Here is a 21,927-nt window from a genome sequence, read left to right as displayed (position 1 = left end):
AAAATTTGAATAAATTTACATAAACAAATTTATTAGATTTGGAACTTGTATGAATGAATGAAGGACTTGCAGTAGCTCATGGCCTATAAAAGGCCTTGCACAAAGCAAGGCCAGCCTTTCCTTCTGTGCCACTACTGCATCACAGATGTTAAATAGCAAGTAGTGGAGGGAACCCTCATCCCACAGCTCAGGTGAGAGGTCAAACAGTTGTCCTCATGCTGAGAGCAGGTGCATCGGGCCAGCATGCGCTCCAGCAAGTCTCTGGTGGGCCAGAGGCTCATTGGAGACTGGGGGCTCCCTGAGGGCCAGATTGGAAGCCCCTGAGGGCTGCAAGTGGCCCCCGGGCCGGGGTTTGGGCACCCCTGCCTTAGGACGTCCCTAAGGGATGATCCCTTAGGAGATCCCTTAGCTGACCTTAGGACAGTTCACTCACTCTTGGCCTCAGCTGCCCATCTGCAATGTAGGAATAATTATCCTACATAATTGTTGCAAGGATTACACCAAACAGAAAGTATTATTACTTTCACTCTTTGTAAAGTAGCACACAGAGTGATTGTGCTACATAAATAACAATAATTTTCATTTCCAGTTTGCGTGGAATCATATTCTAGAGTACATTTAGGCCAACTTGATTACCACCTTTACTTCTACGCCTGCATATTTATTTTAACACTAACAGGATGCTAAATGCTATCCGGAACATAGAAATAATGCAACTTCGGATGCAAATGCTTACAGCTGGAGGTTGCCAACAGGCAGATCCCCAGATACACACACACAGACCTGCGGACTCTATATATGCCTCCAGGCTTCCTCAAACTGCTTGGAGGAAGGGGGAGACAAAGTGGAAGAGAATCTTTTTTACCATCCTACGTCCTTCTGTTTATCTCCCCACTTGCCTTTCTGACAGTTTCCTCGAAAATTTTCTCCTTTGCATTTCTTTCTGCCTCCACAGATATAAAAGAAGGTGTGAGGAAGAAAGTTATCTTTGTTGTTTATCCCAGTGTCTCCATCTCCTCCAGCTAGAAAATGGCTTAATATAGAAGCAAGAAGAGTGCAGTCAAGAGAGAGAAGCATTTGCCTTCTTTTGCTCCATCGCATAATCCATTCCTACCACTGCCTGAAAAGACCCCTAATAGCGCAGTCCCCAATCTTGTCTGATCTTGGAAGCTAAGCAGGGTCAGGCCTGGTTAGTACTTGGATGGGAGACTGCCTGGGAATACCAGGTGCTGTAGGCTTATACCATACTCTTTCGAGACTGAAGGCTGCCAACCAACTTGCCCTGGAACAGGCCGGCCAATGGGCCTGCGCTATACCCAGTGCAAGTTTAGGGCTGGCTGGGGCTCAGCTTGAGCCAACGGGAAGAAAATTCCCCTTACCTCCGAGAGAGCAGCAGCGATCCCAATAGGTCTACTTGGATCTGTGCCACCTGAAAAGCTGCTCCTGGAGAACCCGGAGCTCCTCTGTGTCGTCCGGGAATGGGGCTAGGATCCGGCATAACTACCGGACACTGGTCCTGCCTTCAGTTCCCCACCCACCCGCCCACAGGCTCGCCCACGGCCTGCCCTTCCCCACCTCGAAACACCTCCCCCCCACCTTCCCCCCCCCCCCGCTCCTCACGCTGGGCAAGCTTGGCTATCCTCATTGACGCAGAGGCTGGATTTGGCCCCCATGGGGCAGCGCAGGTCCCTGAGCCCGCCAGCTGACACACGAGGAGGCGCAAACGTGTTTTACCGCATGTATGCAACGCTCCCAGGCCCACACAAGGGACTTGCACCAGCTGAACATTCCTTTTGAATTGTGCTCTGAAGATCTTAATCCTGCCCAGGTAGACAGAAAGCATCTGTTCTGGAAATTTTGTTGGTGACTTTTGCATCATTGTGGATGATGCAATGTCTGGGATTCAGACGGAATCTCCTTCCATGTGAAGGCCATCTTCAGTAGCAACTTGGGTCAGTTTTGTACTGAAACGTGTATCTCATGTTTTTCTTTATAAGAACATAAGAACAGCCCCACTGGATCAGGCCATAGGCCTATCTAGTCCAGCTTCCTGTATCTCACAGCGGCCCACCAAATGCCCCAGGGAGCACACCGGATAACAAGAGACCTCATCCTGGTGCCCTCCCTTGCATCTGACATAGCCCATTTCTAAAATCAGGAGGTCGCACATACGCTTCATGGCTTGTAACCCGTAATGGATTTTTCCTCCAGAAACTTGTCCAATCCCCTTTTAAAGGCGTCCAGGCCAGACGCCATCACCACATCCTGTGGCAAGGAGTTCCTCAGACCAACCACACGCTGAGTAAAGAAATATTTTCTTCTGTCTGTTCTAACTCTCCCAATACTCAATTTTAGCGAATGTCCCCTGGTTCTGGTGTTATGTGAGAGTGTAAAGAGCATCTCTCCATCCACTCTGTCCATCCCCTGCATAATTTTGTATGTCTCAATCATGCCCCCCCTCAGGCGCCTCTTTTTTAGGCTGAAGAGGCCCAAAAGCCATAGCCTTTCCTCATAAGGAAGGTGCCCCAGCCCCATAATCATCTTAGTCTCTCTCTTTTGCACCTTTTCCATTTCCACTATGTCTTTTTTGAGATGCGGCGACCAGAACTGGACACAATACTCCAGGTGTGGCTTACCATCGATTTGTAAAACGGCATTATAATATTAGCCGTTTTGTTCTCAATACCTTTTCTAATGATCCCAAGCATAGAATTGGCCTTCTTCACTGCTGCCGCACACTGGGTGGACACTTTCATCGACCTGTCCACCACCACCCCAAGATCTCTCTCCTGATCTGTCACAGACAGCTCAGAACCTATCAGCCTATATGTGAAGTTTTGATTTTTTTGCCCCAATGTGCATGACTTTACACTTACCGACATTGAAGCACATCTGCCATTTTGCTGCCCATTCTGCCAGTCTGGAGAGATTCTTCTAGAGCTCCTCACAATCACTTCTGGTCTTCACCACTCGGAAGAGTTTGGTGTCATCTGCAAACTTTGCCACCTTACTGCTCAACCCTGTCTCCAGGTCATTTATGGTTGAAAAGCACCGGTCCCAGGACAGATCCTTGGGGCACACCGCTTTTCACTTCTCTCCATTGTGAAAATTGCCCATTGACACCAACTCTCTGTTTCCTGGCCTTCAACTAGTTCTCAATCCATGAGAGGACCTGTCCTCTAATTCACTGACTGTGGAGTTTTTTCAGTAGCCTTTGGTGAGGGACCATGTCGAACGCCTTCTGAAAGTCCAGATATATAATGTCTACAGGTTCTCCCGCATCCACATGCCTGCTGACCTTCTCAAAGAATTCTAAAAGGTTCTTGAGGCAAGACTTACCCTTACAGAAGCCATGCTGATTCTCCCTCAGCAAGGCCTGTTCGTCTATGTGTTTTGAGATCCTATCTTTGATTCCACCATCTTACCCGGTATAGATGTTAGGCTGACCAGCCTATAGTTTCCCGGGTCCTCCCCTCTTTCCCTTTTTAAAGATAGGCGTGACATTTGCTATCCTCCAATCCTCCTTTCTGCTAGATTGTCTTGCTCTTCACTGTCCTGCAAGCACCCCTTCCTCTCTTTGTGTGCCTAATGTGCAATATAATCTCAGTGATGTGAGTAAATATATGTGAGGGTTAATGTGAAGAATGTATGTGGATTGGCGTATGAAGGATCCTGCCTTAGGGTAAGTTGTACTAAATTACCTTGGAGTCCCTTTGAGTCATATGCCTACGTGTCCTTCTTCTCCTCTAACATTTACACTGTGTAACCCCTATTCACAGCAGGGCTAACTGAATAGCAATTAAGGATGAGTGGGGTATTAGATAAAAACTATGGGTACTTTGGCCATGAGTGTTTTATTCTGTCATTCTAAACTCTGAGGTTTGACAACATAATACACTCACATTCCCAGCCTTCATGCTCTCTGCCAAGATTTACATCTAATTTACAGAAACACAGTTGTGTTTTTTCCCCGCTTGCTGATTACCTACTTTATAATTGCCCTGAGCAATAAAAAGCCCTATTCTTCTTCTGCGTTTCTCAAGGTGGAAAAAATGTGTAGTATTTTTTACTCTAATAATGCATACCGTTGCTGTGTATTATGATTCCATAGTGGTAGGCAGACCAAGATTGCAATATGCACAACCACAAAGATATACTCTGTCACTGTTAAGAAATGTTGGTCAGTTAGAATAGCTAAGGCTAAAATCCTATATGCACTTACCTGAAAGTAAGTCTAATTGAACACAATGGGAATTACTTCTGAGCAGTAACTCGGGGAGTGTGATGGGTTCAACATGGGGGGATAGGATCCAGTGAAAGTTGTTGCCACCAGACTCAACCCTCCCACCTTCAACACACCTCCCAGTTCCTCTCCTCTCTCCCATCCATGAATCGCTTGCTGTGCCAGGCTACCTGTCCTGGTGCCTGGGGATCACGGTAACAGGGATCCACCACTGCAATGGCCTTGCACCCTCGAATGGCCTGACAGCATCACGATCCAGCATCCCACTGTCATAAACTGCCCATAGAATTTTAATTTTTAATTTCATTTTTTAATTTTTTTAAACAAACCTTCCAGCAGGAAGGCGCACTGCAGGCTTTAGTTCTGGAAGATCTTCAAACATCAGCCTTTGTTTCTGGAGCGGCTACCGCTATGAGACACTAGACCTGGTGGACATTAATTTAATGACTGGCGTTCTAGTTACAGAAGAACATAAGAACAGCCCCACTGGATCAGGCCATAGGCCCATCTAGTCCAGCTTCCTGTATCTCACAGCGGCCCACCAAATGCCCCAGGGAGCACACCAGATAACAAGAGACCTCATCCTGGTGCCCTCCCTTGCATCTGGCATTCTGACATAACCCATTTCTAAAATCAGGAGGTTGCGCATACACATCATGGCTTGTACCCCGTAATGGATTTTTCCTCCAGTAACTAGTTCTAGACATATTTACTCAGTTTCCCTTGACCTTATTTTCTCTCAAACTAAGGGGGGATAAGGCCCATGTCTCTGCTTTGGTTCAGTGTTATCAAATAATGAAACCATTTGTATTCAGCGCTTAAGATGCTTGTCACACATTTTCTCAATTATACTAACCCAGTAAAGTAGGCCAGTGTTATTATCCCCATATTGCAGCTATCTATCTCTTAGATAGTGGCTTACTTAAGCTACTTAACTGTGTCCCTGGCTGAAGATTTGAACTTTACAGTTCACCCTTTTAGTACAATTATACATCCGCTCTCAGTACAGTGAAGTCTAGGTGCTTGCAATATGGCGGAAAGTTCTAAGCGCTCTGATTGGCTTTTCCAGTGCGTGGCCTGTGCACTATAGCAGCCTTTAGGGCTTTGCTTCTGCCCAATGACAGGGACCCACATAGGTTGTGCTGTGGAGATGAGATGCACTGAATGATTTTACCCAAGTCCACCTTATCTCCAAATGTCTCGTGTGGGCATGTCCTAAAGCAGATATGGGTTCCTTGGCAATTGGAATATCTTATTATGTGATGCAAATAGAGAAAGAGGGTCAAAGGTGTTTTTTTTTTTAAATGTCAAATGACAACAGCCTTATGTGCAGCCATAGAAGACTATGAGTACCTTGCTCATATGAGCCTGCCTCCCCCTTGTTGCATTTTATAATCTGGAGTAGTGATTTTCAAGCAGTGTGCCGCAACACATTGGTGTGCATGAAAAACTCTTCTGGGTTCTGTGGCTGTGTTTCTAAGGCAACTGTAGTAATGAATTGTCTGTCCTTCTTCCTCTGCTGCCGATAAGGATCTGGTGGAGGAAGAGGGACTGCCAATTTGTAACTGAAGACAGTTGCCCTAGAAACAGAGCTACAGAACCCAAAAGAGTCTCCCGGAAGGCAGAAGTGACATCAACACAGGCAAACACCGCAGAGAAGACCATAGAGGTCAATGTGCCATGAGAAGAAAAATGTTGAAAATCACTGATCTGGAGGATATGGGCTAATCCTCAAAGAGTGGATAAGGAGGGCTTTGCCAAAGTGATGGGGGGTGGACATCCTTCTCGCCCAACAGTTTTACATACATTATTCGTGCATGTTTACATTTCTATCATAGTTTTCTTCCAAGATGCAGATGGTTCTCTTCCTTTTTATAACAACCCTATAAAGTAGATTAGATTTTGTGACTGACTGAATGTCACCTACTGAGCTTTCCTGCTGAGGGAAAGGGATTTGACCTCCGGTCTCCCTGTTCCTAGGCCAACACCCTAACCACCACGTGACACTGTTCAATGCATACCGGTGATACATTCCGTTTTCCCAGAATCTGTCCTTGTGGTTGGCAACCTTCAGTCTCAAAAGACTATGGTATAAGCCTACAGCACCCGGTATTCCCAGGCGGTCTCCCATCCAAGTACTAACCAGGCCTGACCCTGCTTAGCTTCCAAGATCAGATGAGATCAGGCATGTGTAGGGTAACTCTTCTGTTAAATCCTTGTATTCTAATAAAATAATACAACTAGTTTATTACTTGCACTATAGTCAGTGGGGCCTCCTTCCAGGTAAATGTGTATAGGATTGCAGCCTAAGAAGGTGGAATATATAATATAAAGCAGTGATACATCTGGAAATCCCATTAGAGTCCCACTGCTTCTTATCCTAAGAAATCTTCTAAGGATTTCTTCTTCTTCTAAGAAATCTTAGGACCTCCCCATTATGCATGATTCTACAAACCATGACACCAACAAAGGGCTTTTAACTTTTCTCCTCCCCAGTTTAAAACCATAGAGGCTTTATGCCCTTTGGCTGTGTGCAAAGTACACAGGACAACAAAGCAAATGGGAAAGTAACCAAGACTCATGATCTGGTTTTGCTGATGCTTTTGCTGTTGATTATGCTTTGTAGGAAGGGGTTAAAGAGCCCTTTGCCTGTGTCTTATTTAAGGAAAGTGATCAAGGTGCGCAATGAGGAGATGGGAACGTTTCTTAGGATAAGAAAAGCCTATGTTTCCATGGAAGTGGGTAGAGGCAATATTGCTGGCCCTTCTACTCTAACCTATTCAACCTGCGCCCTTGGTTAAAAATTAGTTGCTAGCCAACAAATTGAAGATCAGCGAAGAGAACTGATGAAAAAAGCTTATGTTTGATCAGGGTATGTTTCTTGGACTCGGCAGTCTTATCTACAATATTCTGCAACTTTTACAAAGTCAAGTCTGAGCATAAATCCTTGTCTTTGTCTTTACTGTCCAGCTTTTTCCAACCCTGAAGCTTGCTTAGATTTTTCAGATATGGGGAAAACTGTTGTTCATTTGATGAGACGCGTATTATAATCAACAAAATCATTTCAGTTTTCCAGCTCCCATTCTTCTGAATATTTGGGCATAATTAAATTTTCTAAGTATGTTTATTTGGAAGTGTATTTAAACAAAATAACTTCTCAAAACTTTGATTTCAGTTGAAAATAGTTGCATTGATTAGATGTAGCCAACTCAGGTGCAACTTTGAACTTTGATAATTCATATCGACATTGTCACTATCGTAGTCCTGCTTCTCTAAGGCATTATTGAGGAGTTGTTGTTATAGCTGTTAATCATTCTCTACTATGGTTGCGATTATCAAAACTGTATTCTTGCTTATTAATAAACACTGTTCTGGGATAAAGAAAATGTAAAGTTTTTTATTTATTTTTAAGAATCCTAGAAATAGACAAAGGCTACAATCCTATTCACGCTTTCCTGGGCGTAAGTCCCATTGACTATAATGGGACTTACTTCTGAGTAGACAGGCATAGGATTGGGCTGAAGTAGTAGTAGTAACTTTATTGTCATTGTGCTATAGCACAACGAAATTTATGCACCTTAGGGATACAAGCATAAATATATACTACAATTCCAACAATCACACTCTACACACTCACCCACACATTCTATACAACATGCATCATAATATAAAAACAGTATAACAGACCTTAATGCCCAGGATAATGGTAACAACTATATCGCCTTATTCAAAGTAATTATGGCTGTGGGATAAAAACTGTTCAGGAGTCGTGTGGTGCTGCTCTAATAGTTCTGCATCATCTACCTGAAGGCAACAGTTCAAAGAATTTATGAGCAGGATGGAAGGGGTCTCTCAGAATACTATGTGACTTCTGCAGACAGCGAGATGTATAGATGTCCTCCAAAGCTGGTAGATGAAGGTTGATGATGTGCTGCGCAATCTTAATAATTCTCTTCCGTACCACACCAAGATATCATAGGTTAGGACACTCTCAATGGTGCAACGATAGTAAGACACAAGCAGCTGCTGTGACAAATTTAACCTCCCAAGCTTCCTCAGAAAATATAACCGCTTTGTGCCTTTTTTTATCAACATGCTGGTGTTAATAGTCCATGAGAGGTCCTCTGTGATGTAAATACCTAGGAATTTGAAACTAGCAACCCTCTCCACCTCCTCACCATTTATGTATAATGGTGTGTGTACATCCCTCTTTTTCCGGAAGTCAATTATAAGTTCTTTAATTTTTTTGATGTTAAGTGAGAGATTATTTTCTTTGCACTGCAATAACAACTCCTGTACCTCCTTCCTATAAGCAGACTCATCATTCTCGCTAACAAGCCCCACCACTGTAGTATTGTCTGCAAATTTTATAATTTCATTGGTGTTATGTGATGGGGTACAATCATGTGTATATAGGGAATAGAGGAAGGGGCTCAGCACACAGCCTTGGGGAGCTCCTGTATTTAATATCAGAGTGGAAGAATGATAAGAGCCCATCCTAACTGACTGTGGCCTATTTGTCAAAAAGTCCTTTATCCACAGACAAATGTCTTGCTGTATGCCCAAACTAGTCATTTTAAAAAACAGCCTGCTAGGTAGAATGGTGTTAAAAGCAGAACTATAATCCACAAATAACAGCCGTACATATGTACCCCGTTGTTCCATATGACACAGGACTGTAGGTAAAACAATAGAGATGGCATCATCAGTCGACCTATTACTCCTGTATGCAAATTGACAAGGGTCCAAGGCGGGTGGAAGACCAGACTTAATATGTTTCAACACCAGCCTCTCAAAACACTTCATAATTACCGAAGTTAGAGCCACAGGTCGATAATCATTGAGAGAAGCAACTACTGTCTGCTTAGGAACAAGAAAGAACAAGAAGAGGGTAAAACACTGCAAAATCAAAACCAGATGCCCTTTCTGTGTGCTGTTTCATTTGCCATGGGAGCAGCAAAGCTATAAATCTCTGTTGTGTTTGAAAACAGAACGAGAGATTGCTAAATTTATCAGTCATTCTTTCGTGTTTCTAAGCAGTAGCACGAAGACTTGGGTTTCTGACCATCATGCAGCAATATTCTATCAACCCTCAATATATGAAAATTCTTTTTTTATGTTTTTGCTGAATCAAATTATATCAGATGAATTGTTGAATTCAATGAAATGGGGAGGGGGGTGAATTTTCTGCTTGTTAAATACCCTGGTCTGTTGGAAACAGATTTCTTTTTTAATCCACTCAATATAGATAAGCCCCCATGCTGACAAAAACTAAAATAACGCAAAAATAAAAGAAAGGGTTCATTATTTGGCTAAGCACATTTTGGTGTTTGAAGATTCAGGAGATGAGGGAGGGAATTTTAAAAAGTTCACCCCTAAGATTTGCAAAGATGAAACCTGGAACCTAATGAAACTGCACAATCACCTTCTTTTGTTAGTACTCATAGTCCATGTTGAACTACACCCACGCACACAAAGGTAGAAAGCAAGTCTGCTACAGATGTGACGGACTATGAATATTCATGAGTGCCATTGCTCCTCCTTTTCTTCCTAGTCATTCTCTCTCTCTGTCTCTTCCTTCCTTTTCCTCTGTACTATGAAGAAGACTGCAGCTTTATTTTGGTAACAGCCTAGCATGATACAGTTATCAGTGGCCTCAGAAGCCTTTTATAAAAAAAAACAAAAAACAAAGAGGAAAAAAAAGAAAAAATTGTAATTATCCACAGTTTTATGAATCCACCACCCCTTAATGTTCATTATTTAAACCAGCAGCAATTACAAGTTCAAAGGGGTTTAGAGGGCCAGCAACCTGCATAATCACTGCCAAATTAAGCGGGACTCATTCGTCACAGAAGAGTACACTCTGAGCAGTGAATCATGCATGCAATGACAGGCACTCATTTACATAAAGACGAAATCTATGCCCTCTAGGGCTGAACGTTACTTTATCTCAGTAGCCTTGTGATATATGCATTTTCTTGTGGTGCTGGGAAGGTTCAGAGCCTGATGCTGTCTACTACATGGCACTTTAGTCTGCCTCAAACTAGCACCACTACCACCAATTTGTATACGTGTGTATATACCGTTTAGCGAGTTCTACCTCCCCCATCCCAGTGTAAATGATTTCGTCATTAAAATGAAGTCACATGAGTTTGTCTAAAGCATTTTAAGATGCCCTTGATTTTTTTATCCTCTTTTGTACTGCTGTTGTTCTGTAAGGTTGAATAATTCTTGGAAATTGATTGCTATCAACTCAAAATTTAGGTAATTACTTGGGGGTTGTTTTTGTTTTTGTTTTGTTTACTTCTACATTAAATATGTATCGTGTTCATTTGGAAAATCAGTAAAATTGCTGCTCCTGGCAGTTAAAACTGGATGAATGTAGTAGCAGTTTAGGAATAGATGCAATTGTGTGGTTGGTCTGTAGAACTCCTTGCCACAGGATGTGGTGATGCCATCTGGCCTAGATGCCTTTAAAAGAGGTTTGGACCAGTTTCTGGAGGAAAAATTCATTACGGGTTACAAGCCATGATGTGTATGTGTAACCTTCTGATTTTAGAAATGGGCCATGTCAGAATGCCAGATGTAAGGGAGGGCACCAGAATGAGGTTTCTTGTTATCTAGTGTGCTCCCTGGGGCATTTGGTGGGTTGCTGTGAGATACAACAAGCTGGACTAGATGGGCCTATGGCCTGATCCAGCAGGGCTGTTCTTATGTTCTTAACTTTACATTTTTTTTTTTATTAAAAGGGTACACCAATTGCATGCACTGTCATATTTGAGGCTTTTCCTCATCATGTATACACATGCTAGGGAGCCACAAACCAATCTTTGCACCTTGCCATGGGTACATGGTTGGCAACCTTCAGTCTCGAAAGACTATAGTATAAGCCTACAGCACCTGGTATTCCCAAGTGGTCTCCCATCCAAGTATTAACCAGGCCTGACCCTGCTTAGCTTCCAAGATCAGACAAGATCAGGCATGTGCAGGGTAACAGTTGCATCATGGGTACATATCCTGGTATAAATGCAGGCAGCTGTGTCAAACATGATGGGAGATGCATGAATTTACACTCTGCGAATGTTTAATGTGCAGTGCGGCCTTTAGCACCCACTTCAGACATGATACAGTTCTAATCTTTGAACTGGATGGAACATTTCATATTGTGTGCAGTTTAGTGGAAGCTCTGGGGTACAAGCCCCACTGAAATCAGTGGCTGTTACTGGATGAAAGAGCACATAGAGCACATAGAGGGTACCAGATTTGGGGAAACAAGTACTTTGGAATGCAAGAGCTTGAAACAAACTCTGAAACTGGGAAAAATGAACATAAATAACTTGGATGCAGTTTAATGATAAAAAATTTGGATCCTATTCTTCAGTTCTATTGATGGATAAAGGCTTTCTTTGCCCGCTCTTCCCTCTGTACCTCCCCTAAACTTTTGAGAGTTGTAGGACCATCTTACCAGGATAGCATGCAGTGAGGCGCTGCAACAGGAATGTGGGATTGGCAAAAAAAATAAAAAAAAATAAACTCCTTGTGTAAGTGGAAGTATCTACTACTTGTGCAATACCAACCTCAGGTCCAAATCACAATTCAAGGTCTTAAACTTTAGAACGAATCACTACAATGACAAGATATGATATGATCCTACACACATTTCTCCGAGGACCAACATAGAAGTAAAGCATTCCACATGCACCTATTCATGTATAAACAACTTGTTAGTTGGCTCATTTGTGGGCAACGGTAGCATGCCAGTAATTAAATTGTTGGCTGAGGCTGCTACACTCCTAGTGTGCTACGTCTACCAGTGAATTGGCCAGCTCATATGGTAGCTTCATTTATGCAAGACAAGACACACATAAAATGCATAAACAATTTAATGGCATATAGAATGCCTTTCCGGAGTGCTTTTATTACAGCAATATTGCCCCAAACAGCAATTGTTGTTACTCTGATTCTACAGTTCTCCCTCTCTCTCTTGCAGACACACATATCTTTGCATTCCCACCTGTTCCTTCCTTCTTACCTTCTTTATTTGACTGAAAACTGAAGACTGGATTTTCAGTACTTTCACAGAAGCACAAGATTCAAAACACCAGGAACATAGATACTAGAAACTACTCAAAGGAAGGGTATCTGTTTTTCAAAATGTAGCTTTTGTTTTCATTTTAGTTATCATTCTAGTCCTTCATTGCTATTATTATATGTTACTTGTATATACTAGATTTAAAAAAAAATCATCATAAACTATTTTGAGGACCACAAATTGGAATGCCTGTGTGAGCAAATGTTTTGCCCATGGCCTCTGTCACATCTGTTTTAGCCCTCATGGTCGTCTTGTCACTAGATTCTGGCCAGGACCTGGCACTTCCGACTATCTTTAATCATAAGCTATCTCTCTCCTTGAAACTGGACATGCTTCAAAATTACACATCTCACTCAATTAAAGTGAAGTCAGAGTTATTTGGCCTGGGGGGGGGGACATTTGGCCTCTTACAGACTGGGGGGGGGTTGAATTCTGATCCAATGCTTATTCCTCTGCATACGTACAATGCATTGACATTTCCATATACCGCACCTTGTGAGCTCAAAAAACAAGATACCAATAGGTCAGAAAAAGCAGCAGGAGTTGGGTTTGTTTCCATCAGAAAAGTCTGAGGGAAGTCTTGATAACAACCTTCAGATACATGAAGTGTTACTTTGACAGGCATCATGGAGCCCTAAGCAGCATAAGAAATATGCTCAAACTGAACTAAAAATACGTAGGATGGATTTGGGGGGAAATGTTCTGGGACACATCGACAAGGGGGCTTTAAAAGGCAATGCATGCAACCATTTAGTTGGATTAGTTTAGACTGATTCCATTCCTAAGGTGAGAAGACTGACCAGAGGACATCTTGAGGCTATTTGTCCACCAATATTTTGCATCAAAATGGAGGGTGCATGATCTTCTGAACAGTAGCACTAGGCAAGAAAGAAGATTGCTGCCTCTGGACCTTGACAATTCATGAAGTTCTTTCCAGCCCTCTGATTCTTGCATTCTTGTTAATTTCAGTGCAACTTGCCCAAGAGTTATCAGTACTGACCTGAGCGCTTCATCATCAATAATATTGGGGTTGTATACAAATCAGTGAGGATCGGCTACCACTAGAGGAATGTTTACCCTGGCCCCAAATGAAAATAATGTTATTTTTATAAAATTTACACCATTCTAGTGGTGTCAAATTCTAGTTATAAAGAATATAGTTCCCTAAATGTACTGCCTGCAGTCATGGCATCAAGATATATTAAAAGTAGTTATTGAAATGGATCAAAAGTGGAAGTTTACTAGTGTAGCAGAGTAGAAAGGCAGGTCATTGTAAGTATCCAGGGGAACATTAGATGATTACTAATAGCACATATGAATGTACAAACAAAAGATATGACATCAGTAGAGGTAGGCTGCCTCTGACTGCCAGATGCAGGGGAGGGCACCAGGATGCAGGTTGTGTCTGTTGTCTAGTGTGTTCCCTGAAGCAGTTGGTGGGCCAATGTTAGATACAGGAAGCTGAACTAGATGGGCCTTTGGCCTGATCTGGCGGGGTTCTTCTTATATTCTTAATATATTCTCTTTGCATTCTGCTGGTTAGGCAAAAATCATCAACCTGCATCATACACCTTGACCTTTATCAAACATTGGCATATATGTTAGAAGACTCATCCTAAGAGTGCATGGGCAATGTGATCTACTAGAAAAAAGGGCTATGGTTGAATTCATAACTGGTTCAACTGGTTCAGCGTTCTCCCTATTTTATTTCCTTAGATTTTACTCTCACCTCTATCCTGTCATGTCAAAGTAGTTATTGCTCAGGAACAAAATATGGCCTAGAACAGCAGTCGCCATGCTGCTCACAGTCATTCTCCCCCATCTCCAGCACAACGCTCTGGACACTCTCATCTGAAGCGCCTGCCCCAGCAGGCTTTGAACCCACATTAAGAGCATAAGAACAGCCCCGCTGGATCAGGCCATAGGCCCATCTAGTCCAGCTTCCTGTATCTCACAGCGGCCCACCAAATGCCCCAGGGAGCACACCAGATAACAAGAGACCTGCATTCTGGTGCCCTCCCATGCATCTGACATAGCCCATTTCTAAAATCAGGAGGTTGCACATACACATCATGGCTTGTAACCCGTAATGGATTTTTCCTCCAGAAACTTGTCCAATCCCCTTTTAAAGGCATCCAGGCCAGATGGGGCCTGTCCTACATAAGAACAGCCCCACTGAATCAGGCCATAGGCCCATCTAGTCCAGCTTCCTGTATCTCACAGCAGCCCACCAAATGCCCCAGGGAGCACACCAGATAACAAGAAACCTCATCCTGGTGCCCTCCCTTGCACTGGCATTCTGACATAGCCCATTTCTAAAATCAGGAGGTTGCACATACACATCATGGCTTGTAACCGGTGATGGATTTTTCCATTACCAGGCAGGTGTGACTGCACAGAGGGTTGCTCTGAAGAGACTGGGTGGGCTGATTGTGAGCAGCACGGTCGAATGGTAAGAACTGCTCACAGTGGGGAGGGATACAGTATTGTGCTGGATCCAGCCCACAAGCTGTGGCTTGGTGAATGCTGGCCTAGAATATAAACTATTCAGTGTTATGCTGCTCTTTAATTAACTTATCATAACTGTAAATAATATGTTTTTGGATGTTTTGTAATGTATTACATTAGCTATAGCATCTAATAAAGTATTTCACAATATGGCAGGGGTGCCCAAACCCCGGCCCTGGGGCCGCTTGCAGCCCTCGAGGACTCCCAATCCAGCTCGCAGGGAACCTCCAGTCTCCAATGAGCTCTGGCCCTCCGGAGACTTGCTGGAGCCCGCGCTGGCCTGACGCAACTGCTCTCAGTGTGATGGCCAACATGAGCTGTGGGACGACGTGACTACTCTCAGTGCGAGGGCTGACTGTTTGACAGCTTGCACAAGCCGTGGGCCAGGCCTCCCTCTGCTGCTTGCTGTTTCACATATGTGAGGCAGCAGCGGCAACAAAGGAAAGGCCATTCTTGCTTTGCGCAAGGTCTTTTATAGGCCTTGAGCTGTCGAAAGACCTTCATTCATTCATATTAGTTCCATCTCTAATATATTCATTTACATGAATTTATTCACATTATAAGTGTAAATTACATGCCTGATCTCGTCTGATCTCAGAAGCTAAGCAGGGTCAGGCCTGGTTAGTACTTGGATGGGAGACCGCTTGGGAATACCAGGTGCTGTAGGCTTATACCATAGTCTTTCGAGACTGAAGGTTGCCAACCAATACTGTGTCAGATGCCTGAACACAAGGCATCTTGTGTTCCAAAAGGTTTGGACACCCATAATGAGTCCAGGTGGTGAAGCCTTACCGTTCCACCACGCAGCAAGCAGTTTTAACACCCAATGTCTGCAGAGCTTCATATTGGGCAGTCGCTTCCCCTGCCTGTCACCACAGAAGGCTCTTCACCCCAATTTCTGGGGGGGGGGGGGTGCAGTGGCTGTCTGGTGTGAAGCTTTGCAGACATTGGGTGAGAAAACCACTGGTTGTGAGATGGAACAGTAAATCTTTGCCATTGCCACGCAATGCCTGGACTCATTATTCTGGTGTGCCAGATCCAACCTGCAAGCCAGAATTTGGAGACCCAGGGCCCAGTCCTATCTGAATTTACAGCACCAGTGCAACCACAATGCAGCCCCCACGGTAAGGGGACAAATGTTCCCATACCTTGAGGAGGCCTCTGTGATTGCCTCCCCACCACAGGATGCAGTGCATGCCCCATTGGCACAGCTGCACCAGCACTGGAAAATTGGATAGGATTGGGTCCTCAGGTGACTGTTCATAGGATTGCAGCCTAATCTGTGGTTGGCAACCTTCAGTCTTGAAAGACTATGGTATAAGCCTACAGCACCCGGTATTCCCAGGCAGTCTCCCATCCAAGTACTAACCAGGCCTGACCCTGCTTAGCTTCTGAGATCAGATGAGATCAGGCATGTGCAGGGTAACAGTTGCTGCTAGCCTAAACTGACCTAGCAAAAAAGAGGGTTTCAGAAATGCCCTCTTCTGTAGATAAATGGTGAGAAATCTGATGCTAATGGGTAATAGAAATAATGGAGTCAGTGCTTCTAACGTCTTTATTTGTGGCTTTACTATGTAGGAAAAAAAAGATGAATAAAGCACTTTGGGATTGAGATCAAGGCAGGGAAGTACTGAGAATTTCATTGAATTCTCCAGATTCATCTAATCCTGAATGGTGAGTTGTGGATTAATAATTCTCTGTCAGCTGCAGTTCAGCTAACATTTCTACAGTACTCAGATACACCAATTCTTGGAGCTATGGCAATGCCAAGAGACAGTTTAAAGACTTGTGAGTTTCAGTTAAAATTGTGGAAAACTAGAAATTTCCTGTTCATGGCAAAGCGAGACATTTGCTCTTTGTAAATACTATACGAGACAACAGAAGCAGGTGCTGTGGATATAACTTTCTTGGATTTAGTGCGGGTGGAAGCTTGAGGGATAGGGTTGTTTTAATAATCAAATTCCATTTTTCGTTGGTCCAGGCCATAAAAAATCTTGGTGCAATACTGAGCTAAAGTACCCATCAATGTTCCTTTTATTGGACATGCTTCATATATTGTGATGAGATTATATGCATCCATAGAGGTTGTTAGGAAAAACTTAACATGCCACTGATGTGCAATGAAGGAAAGTTAATTGTGTAGATGCTACAAGACTGCATCAACGAATAGAGCTCTCTATAGCAGCATATCAATCTGCTTTGAATAAGAATTACCAAACCAGCTTTTCAGCCAACAGCCTAAGGTAAAATCCTAGTGTTAATAAACATGTACAGATGAATCAGATCTCATCTATCATTTTCACATCTTTGTACTAAAGATCCACTGATGGGTATCTATGAAAGAGATTTAAAATAAAATGTAAGCAAATACGCAATGGGGCTTTTTAACATGCAGCAATAAGCACAGATGATTGGTTTCTAACAAAGGCTCACAATGCCCTTTGCATTTGCACATAGAATGTGCACATTATGCATGCACATAGAATTCTGTGGGCCAGATTCTAAGCTGATACAAATCTGTGTAATTTCACATTACGTTGCTTTATTACAATTTACTCAGAGGAATGTCATTACAGATGCCTGTCTTTATTCTATTTGTGCATTGCATATCAAATGTGGAGTCTCTAAAACTGCTTAAATTGACTTTGAAGGCTGGTGTGGGATGGTGGGGAAGCACCTTGGTTCACACTACTGTTCTATTACTATCCTCTGCTTAAGATTATGGTCACAGAAGTACTGTAAAAGATTTCTAATTCACTACATTGTGCTTTACTTTTCCCATAAGTGCTTCTTGTACACAGCTACTTATACTGGTCAAATGGCAATTATCAAGTCTGCTTTTAATAGCATTCACATACTAGAAAGAAATAAGCACACCCCAACCTGTCTGAAGTATAAGGGCTGCTGGCAAATACTAGCTGGTGAACAAAACAGCCCTACTGCATCAGATGAATTATTCATCTAGCCCACTTATATAAATAAGGGCACAATCCTAATCAAGTCTACTGAAAAGTAAATTCTATTTTGGTCAATGGGGCTTACACTCAAGAAAGTGTGGTTAGAATTGCAGCCTATATTATTTCTGCCCATATTTATAAACCTGTGGTTCTCACACATTTAGCACCAGGACCCACTTTTTAGAATCAGAATCTGTCAGGACCTGCCGGAAGTGATGTCATGACTGTAAGTGACATCATCAAGCAGAATAATTTTTAACAATCCTAGGCTGCAATCCTACCCACACTTACCTAGGAGTAAGTCCCATTTACTATGATTGTTGAAAGAATATACATAGTGGCTTGTTAAAAGTACAGGTCTGTCACATTTCCCCAAATGCAGTCACATACCAGGGTAGCATCAAGCCTAATATATTAAAAAATAAAATATTGAAATGAATGGGAACCCACCTGAAATTGGCTCCTGACCCACAGTTTGAGAAACACTGTATAAACGAGAGAGAGAGAGAGAGTTTTTAAAAAGGACAATACTTTTAATTTCTGGTATTCCATTCCTTTGATTCTGCTGTGGCACAAAATGCAGCTTATCATACTAAAGAAGAAAGTTGTGCAGTGGTACCTGGATGGCGCTTTGCACCTCTGCAGTAGCAGATTGCGAGGCGTCTGAAGGGGCAGGAGACTTGAGATGCCTGTCACCCTGAATCTCCCGCTATCACTGCAACCCTCCAAACACCACTGCCTCTCATCTCTCCTTCAATTCAAGAGTGATCTACTTTGTACCAGTCTGAGAGCTTCACTGAGTATGATGAAGGTGTGATTACAGGAATCCTTGCAAACTGCCTTGGTTGCAGTGTGCCTTTGGTGGGCCGCTGTGAGATACAGGAAGCTGGACTAGATGGGCCTATGCCCTGATCCAGTGGGAATGTTCTTATGCCTTGACACCGAGAGGTGCTAGATTTCTGGTTTAACCACAGCATGCAAAGATTGTGGTAATGGTTTCAGAGAGTTGTTGTTGTTTTTTTAAACTCAGTGGTGGTGGACCTGAGCCTGCATAGGATCATGTTTTGGGTCGCGCTGCCCCAGTTCAATCCCAAGCAATTCATATTGGGAAAATTCAGCACAGAGTCTCACCAGCTCTCCCACTAGTATTTGGCCACTAGCATGCTTGTTGTAGGACCATTCATTGCGTCTGCCTCATACCCATCCTTGCCAGTAATTTTGTGTGGCACCATTTTGCCCGAGCAAGGAGCGCTGGATTACCCCAGTGCAACAGTGTCTCTCTTCCGTGGCAACATTACATAAGAACATAAGAACAGCCCCACTGGATCAGGCCACAGGCCCATCTAGTCCAGCTTCCTGTGTCTCACAGCAGCCCAAATGCCCCAGGGAGCACACCAGATAACAAGAGACCTCATCCTGATGCCCTCCCTTGCATTCTTGTGTTTGTTGGCAGGCTGTGGCCTTGTTTCGATATCAGGATCCTACGAATGTATCTGCTGACACAGCAGCTCGTATGATTAGACCTTAAGTTTATATATCATGATTTCTCAGAGGCTGACTCAGGTTTTTCACGTTTGAAAGTAATGATTGTACAATATGTGCAACATGTTCATAAATTATGGTTTGGCATCAAACATGAATTTGAAAATAATATGCAAATTGTATAAAATATGGGCAACTAAACTTGCAAATTAGCCATGACCCTTCAATTCACAATGTATTTACTATGCATGCCACTGTTATGATCGAGTTTGTGGAATGCTTGAACAGAACATCGTTCAAAATAACTCTTGTGGTTTTCTCAGACTGGCTGATTGAAAAAGCAGTTGCCTTGGGAAAACTGCAGGAAAAATATGGAGGAGCTTGTGTTCCATTACATGTCCAGTTCAGGCCCTATATTCTGGCCACATACATTTTGATATTCCTTATTACACACAAGGCAGAACATTATGCACTTCCTATATTCATTCTTGCAATATATGTCATCTCACACTTATGTGGTGCTTTTCTTAAAAATATCTCTGTACCTATTTTTAATCAGTATCTTTAATGTCTACACTACATAAACCGAAATAGTTTTTATAACTTCCTATTAAGTGGCCAACTTTTCTTTTAGCAGTAAAACTTTAGAAATATTTAAAAATCAATTTGAGAGTATATTAGTATGAGTGGAAGTCTTTAGCTAGCTAACTATCTCGCTTAACCTTTCATAGCACTTAAAACGTCACTAGCATATTTACTGCTTTCTTTTATAAAAAATAAGTAGATTTGTGTGAATAAAGTTATTTTTTTCAGAAAAAAACAATGGTTCCATTTCATCTTTTTAAATTTTTGTGTACTGTCAACATACTATAAAACAGAGAATCAATTTGTAGCCAAAATAGACATGATGTTAATCATACCATCTAGTCCTACAATTTTTAAAAATGGAAATACCAGTTGTGAGGTACTCGGAGTCAAACTGGTAGCATGGTGTGAGGGTTGAATCTTTAACAACACTTAGTGCTCGCATAGTCTCAATCCAGATTGTAGTGGGGAGCCTATGGATGTTATCTGCTGTTCCCCCTGAGTCTGCTGCTGCCTCCGTTCAGCTCCGTTCAGCTCGCTGTGGATGTAGCTACACTGATCCACTTTCCTATCCACTCACCTCATTCCTTCATCACATGGTTCCTTTAAATAAATTGGGAACTGCTCTTCTGGATTTGTTTAACGAGACAGTAAGAGAGATCTGAGTGGGCAGACCAGCCCTGCAGGAAATGATTAATACACGAACATGAAAGATCGATATGTAGTTTGGCCCTTGGTCTTCCCATAGTTCAAGGAGTCTTGCCAGTTCTTTGCAAGGAGTTCGACTAATTACACGCTGGGTAAAAATAAAATACCAGCGTGTAATTAGTCTGTGGAACTCCTTGCCACGGGATGTGGTGATGGTGTCTGGCCCAGATGTCTTTAAAAGCGGATTGGACAGAGTTCTAGGGGTTATAAACCGTGATGGGTATGTGCAACCTCCTGATTTTAGAATTTTACCTCAGAATGCCAGGTGCAAGGGAGTGACAACAGGATGCGGGTCTCTTGTTGTCTTGTGTGCTCCCTGAGTCATCTGGTGGGCCACTGTGAGATACAGGAAGTTGGACTAGATGGGCATTTGACTACCTCCAGTGGGGCTCTTCTTATGTTCTTGTGCTTTATTCTGCCTTCATGTGCTATAACTAGACATTGCCTTTTCCTGCCTTTTGATAGACTTTTTCCTGTAAGTAGATTTTGGATTTGATCCCAGCTAATGTTTGCATGAGAATAGAATTTCCACTCTGCAAGGAGTCAGGGTTTCCACTGACATTCTCCTCCATTGACAGCACCTGTGCTATAGTCAGGCTATTCTTGTAAGTACTTTGATCCTTGGGATCAAGAATTAAAGATCTCCCCACTTGCTAAATCTGTGCCACAGAGGGCCCAAACCAAACAGAATTATCTTGTAGCACATGCAGAAAATGCTCAGCTTCAGAGATTTATGGGATTCTAGGGGAAGCAAAGTTTATAGCTATGGGACCCCACTTCACTCCTACCTGTCATCCACTTGGCACACAGATGGTAGCTGTGAAGACTCTCTGCTGATCTTAAAGATTGCAAAGCCTATTAAAGTCAAGTTGCATTGAAGCCATGATGGTTGGTTAGTGCCACAGAAAAACCCTAGTGTTAGTTTTAGCCAATTGACTTCACTGATATGAGGCTTAGATGAGTTTAGTTGTGTATGCATTCTGAGAGAGAAAGTATCACCTTTATTTATCCAACTGAGACAGACAGTATTTTCAAAGCATATGGTTGTAAAATTGACAATAAAATAATTAAACAAGATATTTTTTTACTTCCCCAGGCCAGGATAATTCTTTTATAATGTTCTTTCCTCTTATTACTCTTAAACTGATTCACAGTACTACAGAGGGTGACTATGTATTTTTCTATGCATGTAGCTAATTTGACTGCCAGTAAATAGAAGCTATTAGGGATACTTCTATGCATAGAAACTATATATCTGATAAATATAAGCCTCTAAATATAATGTATTGCTAACAGATGTTAGCAGCTTGACGATGCACCTTGCTTAAATTATAAAAGGGGATAGAGAGTTA

The 21,927-nt window shown here is 42.6% G+C and overlaps 1 protein-coding gene, 1 long non-coding RNA gene and 2 pseudogenes across 8 annotated transcripts in view; 1 reads left to right on the top strand and 3 right to left on the bottom strand.

Annotated features, from left to right (window-relative positions):
- Positions 1 to 21,927, top strand: part of MEIS2 (Meis homeobox 2) — a 300,456-nt gene that overhangs the window by 107,740 nt on the left and 170,789 nt on the right. The gene's annotated exons all lie outside the window — the stretch shown is intronic.
- The window catches only part of LOC136638721 (uncharacterized), a 37,952-nt gene that overhangs the window by 5,286 nt on the left and 10,739 nt on the right, over positions 1 to 21,927 (bottom strand). Inside the window, exon 2 of the long non-coding RNA XR_010793642.1 lies at positions 18,251 to 18,285. This is a non-coding gene — a long non-coding RNA (uncharacterized lncRNA). The remainder of the gene's footprint in view (positions 1 to 18,250; positions 18,286 to 21,927) is intronic.
- On the bottom strand, positions 6,338 to 6,456 carry LOC136637552 (5S ribosomal RNA; annotated as a pseudogene).
- LOC136638178 (5S ribosomal RNA) lies at positions 16,164 to 16,283 on the bottom strand (annotated as a pseudogene).

Source organism: Tiliqua scincoides, chromosome 1 (genome assembly GCF_035046505.1).
Source record: "Tiliqua scincoides isolate rTilSci1 chromosome 1, rTilSci1.hap2, whole genome shotgun sequence".
Classification (NCBI taxonomy): Eukaryota; Metazoa; Chordata; class Lepidosauria; order Squamata; family Scincidae; genus Tiliqua; species Tiliqua scincoides.
This window is presented reverse-complemented; position numbering and strand designations above follow the sequence as displayed.